This window comes from Passer domesticus, chromosome 30 (genome assembly GCF_036417665.1).
Source record: "Passer domesticus isolate bPasDom1 chromosome 30, bPasDom1.hap1, whole genome shotgun sequence".
Classification (NCBI taxonomy): Eukaryota; Metazoa; Chordata; class Aves; order Passeriformes; family Passeridae; genus Passer; species Passer domesticus.
This window is the reverse complement of record NC_087503.1, coordinates 967,743-976,808: the sequence shown is the minus strand read 5'-3', so window position 1 is coordinate 976,808 and position 9,066 is coordinate 967,743. Positions and strand designations below refer to the sequence as shown.

At 56.2% G+C, this 9,066-nt stretch overlaps 1 long non-coding RNA gene across 1 annotated transcript; it reads right to left on the bottom strand.

Annotated features, from left to right (window-relative positions):
• Positions 1-4,652: 4,652 nt before the first annotated feature.
• LOC135287711 (uncharacterized) lies at positions 4,653-6,785 on the bottom strand. Its single transcript, XR_010351265.1, has 3 exons — positions 5,920-6,785; positions 5,734-5,810; positions 4,653-5,556 (listed from the first exon to the last, which is right to left on the bottom strand). It is a non-coding gene; the product is annotated as an uncharacterized LOC135287711 (long non-coding RNA).
• Between the last annotated feature and the right edge of the window lie 2,281 nt (positions 6,786-9,066).

The following is a 9,066-nucleotide window of genomic DNA, read 5'->3' as shown; positions in this document are numbered from 1 at the left end:
ACGGGAGCTGTAGTCCCGGAAGTGGCTGGACCGCGGTGTTTGGGGGTTCAGGAAGGCACTTGGGGAACACTTCAGGGTCCGAGCCGCGACGTGAGGTCCTCGGGGGGAACGTAACTGGTTCGGTAATACCTGGGGGGCGCTTGGGGAGCTCCAACCGGGCTCTGTAGGGCGCGGGGCACGGCACGAGTTTTAGGTGCGGGACTGTGCTCTGAGGGGCTCTGAGGCCGCGGGGGATGAGAGGAGATGAATTCCCAGAAGCGGCTGTACCCGGTATCTGTGGGGTTGGGAGCACTCAGGGGATCCGGGGGCGCTTTTGCGGGGTCCCGAATGGGCGCTGAGGGGCACTGAGGGATCCTGGAGGGTCTGGGGGACACTTACGGGACAGATGGGGGGCGGATACCGGGGTGGGTTCTGTGGAGCGCGGGGCATGACGGGCGTTGTAGTCCCGGCTCCAATGGGGCGCTATCGGGCCGCAGGGCATGACGGGAGTTGTAGGCAAAAATAAAAGATGGCGCTGACACCAGGCACTGCTCCCAAGAACCCAATCCCTGTGCTGATTGGCCGATGGCTGTGATTGGCAGGACCATCGGCAAATGGGAGACAGTGGAGGTGGGAATAGCCCATTCAACCCTTCCAGTCCCTCCCAGCACAGCCCAGTTCATCCCCAGTACAGACCAGTACGACCCCAGTGCCTCTCCAGTCCCTTCCAATACACTTGAGTCCCTTCCAGTTCCTCCTATTTTCATCCACAGTATGCCCCAGTGTCTTCCACTCTTCTATGCTGTGTCACCAGTGATCCCAGTTTGTCCCAGTATCTCCCAGTATCACTCCAAGTGTGTCCCAGTATGTCACACTGTGTCTCACTGTACCTGCATAGCCCCTCCCAGTCTGCCCAGATTGCCCCTCAGCATTCCCTGTGTTCCCAGATTGTCCCAGTATCCCCCAGTGTCAATCCCAGTATACCCCCGTGTCTCCCACAGCGTTCCCAGTGTTCCCCAGTATGTCCCAGTCCTCCCCAGTGTTTCCAAGCACAGTTTAATGTCTCACGGTTGCCGTGGCAGCCAAACCCAGCAGTGGGGTCAGGGCAGTGTCCATGGCCACAGCCCCTTGCAGTGGCCCAGTGCAGCTTGGGCTGATGATCCACCCTCACAGCTGGCCCAGGGCAGCCTGCAGTGGTTTTGGTGGCACCTTGGGCTGGCACACACCTGAGGAGTGTGTCTGTGTTCAGTGGGGAAACTCAGGAGATTTTGATTGCTTCAAAAAAGATAAAAAGGGAAAACCCCTCTTAGGCTGAGTGCAGCCAGCTCTGCAAGCCCAGCAGGTCCCAGGTGAGTGAGGACAGACAGGATGGGGCTGGGGAATGTGGAGCAAGGCTGTCCACACTGGGTCAGAGCTCAAGGCAAAGCTTCTCTGAGCAGGCCAGAGCTCCTGAGGAGAGACCCTGGGTCAATATCAATCACAGAATGCTGCAATCACCTCTGATCTAAAGAGAAATGTAATAAAATAAACCCTTTAAAATAGGTATGTGTATGTCTTACAAGCTCTTTGAAATATTTCCCCATAATTGGACTTGGAAAACTTTAATGACACTCTCAGGGCTTTGGTGTTGTTTACCTCATACTCGGTCCCTGAGAGAGTCTTCAAAGAACTTTTCAAGAACTCAAGGTTAAATTGAAACTCTGAACTTTCTTGAAGTTTTAATGGGTCCCACTGAGGGACATGACTGAGAAACTGTCCCCAGGTTCCAGGTAGAGCAGAGAACTGCAGGCAGTGATGACAGCTGGGGACAAGCAAGGCAAAGGTGTCTCTGGTGCTGAGCAAACCTGGATGTGTTTCAGGAATGCAAAGGGCCAAGGCCTGAGCCCCAGCCCCTGGCCAGGCAGATCCTGTCCCTCCCTCATTGCTCAGGGCTCTTCCCGGGATGGGCACTGGGATGTGGGGATGTGCAATGCCAAGGGCAGGACCATGGGGCGGCCCCTGCCAGGCTGCTGAGCAGGGACAAGGAGGCAATGAGGCCCCAGGGCTGCCAGGGTCACTTGTCCCCTCGTGGCCTCAGGCCCAGGGCCAGCAGCCATGGCCAAAGTGCTGCCCAAGTTGGCTCTGTCAGGGCCTTGCAGCTGCTGCCCATCCCTGTGCCCTGTGCAGCCCAGGCTGTCCTACGGTGTCCCTGCCCTGCGCCTCTGTCCCTGCAGGCTGTCGTCATCCCCCGGCTGCCCCACCTGGCTGGCCCCTTCCTTTGCTGACAGCTCTGCCTCCTGCCTGCCTCTGCCTGCCCACACAAAGCCTTGGGCTGCTCCAGGCTCCTTGTGGGGATGTGTTGCACCACAGCCCTGCCCTGGGAGGGAAATTCCTTTCTCCTGGTGTCCAGTCTGGTCTTCCCAAGCTGCCCTTGGTGCCATTATCTCTTTCTCTGGCTGTTTTATACAATAAAGAAAAACTCCAGGATGTGTGAAACCACCCTTTAATCCCTCCCCGGGTACTCTTATTCTGTCCTCAGTCTCCACACCACTGAGCCCAGAGTCTGCTGCCTCTCCCTGCTGGTTAGGGGATGAGGCCTCCAAACACTATCTTGAGAGGTTTTTGGATTCTCTCCAAGGTCTGTGAAAATAAAAACAGTGGTCAAAGTTATTTTCTCCCAAATCTTGCAGTGACAGAACAAGGCTCAATATCTTTGAACTGAATGAGGGTAGATTTACAATTGTTTAAAGGCGAAAATATTTTCCATTTCTGAGAATGGCAACTGTTCTTCCACAGAATTGGATTTCCCATCTCAGGAATTATCCAAGAGCAAGAGCTTTGTACAACCTGACCCAATGAAACCCTCTCATCCCCAAGGACAGAATTCCTGTTGTGTGGGTTCTCTGATGTGCTGGGTGCCCTCACAAAGCTTCTGGCCAGAATGTCTGCTGAGGGCAGCCAGGCTGCTGCAGGGGCAGTGACCTCACAGCCATCACCATGGCAGCCCTGTGCCCTGGGCCTGGCTCTGCCCTTTCCTCTGCCCCTGCCTTGTCTCTGCTGGCATGAAGAGTTTTCTCATTCATATCTTGTCCCCAGGGTGCTGGGGCCAATGGCTTCCCAGGCAGCTCCTGGAGCAGAAGTGGCTTTTCAGAGCCCAGGCAGAAATGAGCCCTGAGGCAGCAGCTCTGCAGTGCTGGCCACCAGGCCGGGCTGCCAAGGGAGGCTTCTGGCCATGCCCTGCAAGCAGCTGCTGCTGCCAAGGTGCCTTTGGTGCCTCAGGCTCTGCCTGGCACAGCTCCCAGCACGGCACTCTGCCCTTGTGCCCGAGCCCTTCCCTGTGCTGGGGCTGGCCTGGGGCTTTTCCTGCAGTGGGACCTGCCCTGCTTCTGGCACAGGAAAGGCAGTTCCTGCTGGAGCAGGAGGCTCTGCCTGCCATGGGCTCCAACAACTCCAGCCAGGCCCTGTTGACTTCAAAATTGCTTCCTAGAGCAGAATATTCTAATAATTGTTATAGCTCCTGTACTGTGGAGTAAACAACTGTGGTTAAGTTCTTTGTTCTAATAATGATCAGAATCAATAAGAGCTGTATTTATGTAAATATATCTGGTATTCCATCCTTAATCCTGTGGGACAAATTGCATTAAGTTCCAATTCACCTGTCCAATCTCTACACCTTTGACAAAGTCTGGGGCCAGCATTGGATCCAGTCACTCCCAGTCTCCTCTTTTAGAAGGAATTTTAGAAGTCTGGGGGCCCTGCAGGGGTTTGAGGATCCATGGTCGGTGTTGGGTGGCATTTCTCCACTTCATGATGCAGCAGAAGTTTCTCCAATAAAGAAATAAAGCTTTTGCCTGAAGCTCCCATCGTGCCCATGACAGGAACCCCTGTCAGTGTCTGGGACATCCCGGCCCTTTGGCAGCCTGGTGACTCCTGTGATGTCACCGTGGAGCCCCCGTGAGTGCCTGTGACAGATTGGTGCCTTTGCAGCCCAAGGTGCCCTGGGATGTCACCGTGGAATGGCTGTGACTGCCTCTGAGCACACGGCTCTTGACCAACCCCAGAAACCCCTGGGAGGTGTCCATGGAGCCCCTGTCTCTGCCTGTGACATTCCAGCTCGTGAACAGCCTGGAGACTCTTGGAAAGTCCCCATGGAACCCCTCTGAGGGCCTGTGACAAATCTGATCCTTAGTGGGCAACCATCACCACTCCATTCCTATGGTCAGTTTCCATGGCAACCATCACCAGGCCCCTGTTCCCCCGATCCACAGAATTGGCTGAGCTGGGAGGGACCCATCAGGATCCTGGAGTCCAACTGCTGGCCCTGCACAGGACACCCCAACAATGCCAGCCTGGGCCTGGCAGCGCTGCCCAAACGCTGCTGGAGCTCAGACAGCCCTGGAGCTGGGAGCCTTCCCTGGGGAGCCTGGGCACTGCCCCAGCAGCCTCTGGGGAAAAACCTTTTCCTGAGATCCAACCTGAGCCTGCCCCGACTCAGCTGCAGCCGTTCCCTCCAGTCCTGTCCCTGGGCACCAGAGGGAAGAGGTTCCCACAGCCCCAGCCAGGGACCCCCTCCCAAGGCTGCTGCCATGGCCACCAGGGCTGGGACCAGCTGGGATGCTCGGTTTCCATGGGCCGGGATTCAGGAATGGGATTCCCCAATTTCCTGCTCCCGCTAAAACCGCGCTGCTGCTTGCTGCCCTCCCACCTTCCATGGAAAGCACAACAGGCAAAGATCCCGGGCTGGGATAAGAACAATTTACTGGGAACAGCAACGAGATAAAGAACAAACAGAAACAGAAACAATATTGATAAGACAAGGGATAAGACAAACAATTTACAGGGAAAACTACAACACAACTGACTGGCTTTTCCCAGCAACATATTTCCCTCTCCTTGGAAAGGACACCCTTTTCCTTGGGAAGAGAGAAAGTCCCTTTCCTGCCCCTGGCAATGACCTGCGGTGGGAGTGAATGTAATGATACAGCCCTGGCCAGACCCTCATGATCTTCAGTCTCCCATCATGTCACTGGCAGGGGCAGGAAAATGGACAGGTGTCTTCCCAGCATGGATCACAGGGAACATGCATCACAGGTCTCTTCCCAACGTGGGTCCTCCAATTCGGTATGAAGCTGGAGCCAGGCACAAAGCTCTCCCTGCAGGGACATTTGCTGGGCTTCCCTTACTGGTGCTTCCGTAGGTGTCTGGTCAAGTCAGAGCTCTGGGTGAAGCTCTTCCCACACTGGGGACACTCGTAGGGCAATTCCCCAGTGTGGATCATCTGGTGGTGGATCAAGTGGGAGCTCTGCCTGAAGCTCTTCCCACACTCCAAGCACTTGTAGGGCTTCTCCCCATCATGAAGCTGCTCATGGGCCACCAGCTCCGATCCCTGGATGAAGCTGTGTCCACCTTCCTGGCTCAGGGTGCAGCCTTTCACCTCAGAGCAACCTGGGCTGGGTTTGGAGCCCCTCCTCCTGTGGGATCTCTGGTGCTTTTCCTCCCTGTTGAATTCCTGCCTTGTGGAGCTGCTCAAATCTGCCTCTTCCTTGAGATTCTCTTGAGGGGATTTGTCCTCCCTGGTCTCCATCCTCACCTCCTTGTCTGGGGCAGGTAGGACAAGGAGAGGATGGGTTTTGCCCCTATGCCACAGGGAAAGGGAAGAAGATTCCCCAGCATCCCCAGCAAGAAAGCAGTGGGATTGTCCTGCAGCCGGGGGCATTGCTGGGCTGGGAGATGGAGCAGGAGAGAGGGGGAAAGGGGCACTGACTTCCTCCTCACCTGCCTGCATGTCCCGGGGAATCTTCCTCTTCCTCACAGCCTCCTCCTCCATCCAGCCAGTTTGGGAATGAGAAATCCTGATTTGGGGAAAAATATAGCATATGAGTACATTGGATTAGGGCGTTCCTCCTGCCCAAGTCCATCTCCAGTGTTGTGGCACATCCACAACGAGTCCCTGTGAGCAACCTGCACTCCAAGGGCCTGGAGCACGCTTGCTTAACCTGCTGATGGACAAGGCCAGAGACGGGTCTGTGTGCACAGCTCCAAATGCAGTTTATTGCAATGCAGAGGGTCCAGAGACAGAGACAAAATGGGGCTGGGGACACAGGGTTTGATAAGGGGGGAAAGGGGCGGGTCTCAGGGCCAAGGGCCAATGGGAACTGAGCACAGGTGGTGCAGAGGAGGGGCAGCCAACTGGGGAACCAATGAGGTAACAGGGGCAGAGCATTGCAGTAAACCGGGACCAATGGGGGACAAGAGAGGGGAGAACATTCTAGGGGGAGCACATATAAGGAAAAAAGGGCAGCTGGACTGGGTGATACCAATGAAGCCTGCTGCATTCACATGAGCCTGCAAATGCTGATGGTGAGACCATTGTCCTCAGAGGGGTGTCTCTCTCTGACCCTGGTCACCTTTGCCTTGAGGTATTGCAGTTCCAATGTTGGGCACCTGTGCCTCCACACTCTAGAAGTCACTGGGAATCTGGTGCCCATGTAAACCCCCAAAACACTGAGATTTAGTCCCCCAAAATACAGAAATGACCAAGATTCAGCAAAAACACCCAACCCTGGATTTCCCCTCTCTGGTCTCTCTTTCGGCTCCTGGAGGCCCCCCTGTCTGGGTTGCTGCGGGTCAGGTTTGTATTGGTGTTCCCCTCTCTGGGCTGCTGGGGCTCCTGGCAATCCCACAGGTTCCCCTTCTCTGGGCTCACCACTTTGGCATCACAGGTATCCCAGGGGTCAGCACTGTCCGGGGTCCCTGTTTCAGAGTCCTGGGGTATCCATGGCTCCCCCCTGTCCATGCTGCCAACATGTCCAGGCTTCTGGAGCACCCCCAGGTCTCGCATTGCCCGTTTCTGCTCCCCCCAGGGCCGGTTTCCCTGCCAGCCCTGCCGGTCCCAGGCGATCCCCAGGTGGCTCTGGGCTGACAGTGCAGCCCCTGGGCCGGGCAGAGCCAGCCCCAGCACGGGGGGACCCTGCATCCTCCGCTGCCTCGGCAGCCGCACCCAGCGCCGGGCACAGAGCTCGGGCAGCCCCCGCCGCCCCCTGCCCAGGGAGCCCCGGGACCCCCGCAGCCGGGGCCGGCTCTGAGCGAGGCGGCCCCGAGCCCGGCTGCGTGGCCAGGGGGGCACGGCGAGCCCGGGGCCTCTGTGCCAGCGCTGCCCCCGCTCTCCCTCAGCCTTTGCCCGGCCCGGCCCCGAGCACAGAGCTCTGCCCGGGGCTCCCGGCCCGAGGGGCGGCTCCGGGCCCGCCCGGCCGCTCCCGGCTCCCACAGCCCGCCCAGGGCCGCCAACAAAACATCCCAGCAACAAATCCACAAACCAGCCACTGCCACCCTGTCCTGCTGCGCCTTCCCAGGGACCCCAACCCCGCGGCAATGCCCCCGGCGCATCGGGACAAAAAGCTGCTCCAGCCCAGCCCCTCGGAAGCCCCAGCTGCGGCCCGTCCCTGGCACAGCGATCCCGGCAGCTGCCCCGCTGTCGCAGCTGGGCTCTGGAGCAGGGAGGCTCTGCGGGACCCCCGGGCTGTGCCCCCTCCCAGCCCGTGCCCGCCCCGCACCTTCAGCCCGGCCTCTCTCGCTGCTCCGGCTCCTGCACAGTCCCCGCTCTCCATTCCTTGGCCCCCTGGGCTCTCCTCTGGGGCTCCTACAACACCCGGCAATGGAAAACAATCGATTTTGGTGCTCCCGGGTGAAGCCACAACTGAAACTTTGTTCCTTTGGCCTGGCTGCATTGACCCCCAGGGCGTTTTCTGAAGGCGCTCCCTGCAAATGTCACTGTGCCAGGGCCCTGTCCTTGCTGTCACCTGCTGGGGCTGGCCATGCACAGAGCTCCTGGACTTGCATTTCCAGCTGCTGTGCAGCCAAAGATGAGGGACCTGCAGCTCTCTGAATGCAAAAACTGGAATAGGAGCCTCTCTCCAGGGGGAAATTTCCCCTCCTGTGCCAGCCCCTGGCAATGCTGCCATTCTCTGCTGCTGCTGGGGCACTCGGGGCTCTGGCTGGACAGCAAAGGTGACCCTGAGCCAGGAGCTTTCCTTGGCTGCAGCAAAGCCTCAGCACACAAAGCCCTTCCCTGCGCTGTGCCCTGTGCCAGGAGGGATTGTGCCAGCCGAGCTGACCCGAAATTTCTTCTCCCAGGCAGCTTTAGGACACGCACCATGGAGAAGCAAGAGCCCACTCTCAGCTTTGCGCAGTCCTGCAGAAGAATCCGGTGTGTGAAGCAGCCTGGGAACAGGGTTTGGTGTCAGGGGAGGGGAACTCAGAGCCCTTTTCTGCCCTGTGGGCTGAGGCTCTGCATTTGCAATGGCCCTGCAGCTGCCAAAGGGGCTCAGCTGAGAACAGTTCTGCTGAGACCCTGTCCTAAACCTGCTTTTCCTGCAAATGTGTTCAGAGGAATCCTCATTTTTTTGCAGCCCCAGGTCTTGTGTGTGGGCAGGTGTGACTGTTGAAGGATGGAAGACCTCTACTTGGAAAAGTACTCCTTTTTTTTTTTTTTTTTCTTTTTTTTTTGTTTGGTTAGATTTGGTGTGGTTTCTTCTTTGGGGTTTTTTTGGGTTGTTTGTTCTTACTGGAGTTTTGGTTTTGTTTTGTTTTGGATTTCATTCTTTTTTTGGGTTTTTGTGTTGTTTTTTTTTTTTTTTGTTTGGGTGGTCGGGTGGTTTTATTGGAATGATTTTCTTTTCTTTTCTTTTCTTTTCTTTTCTTTTCTTTTCTTTTCTTTTCTTTTCTTTTCTTTTCTTTTCTTTTCTTTTCTTTTCTTTTCTTTTCTTTTCTTTTCCTTTCCTTTCCTTTCCTTTCCTTTCCTTTCTTTTCTTTTCTTTTCTTTTCTTTTCTTTTCTTTTCTTTTCTTTTCTTTTCTTTTCTTTTCTTTTCTTTTCTTTTCTTTTCTTTTCTTTTCTTTTCGTGTTGCAGAGGGGTGTTTTTTCAGGTTTTTTTTTATTAACTCCCATGTCAGTGCTGGGCAGAGCTCTGTAAGTGTGTCTGACACTTGTCTGTGGCACTGTGCAGGTGGCCAGGGGGACCCTCCCCGAGCTGTGCAGAGGAATCCACATCAGCCCAGGCCGGGCTGGGCAGTGGCCGCTCAGTTCCATGGACTGGACGCGGCTCTGGATG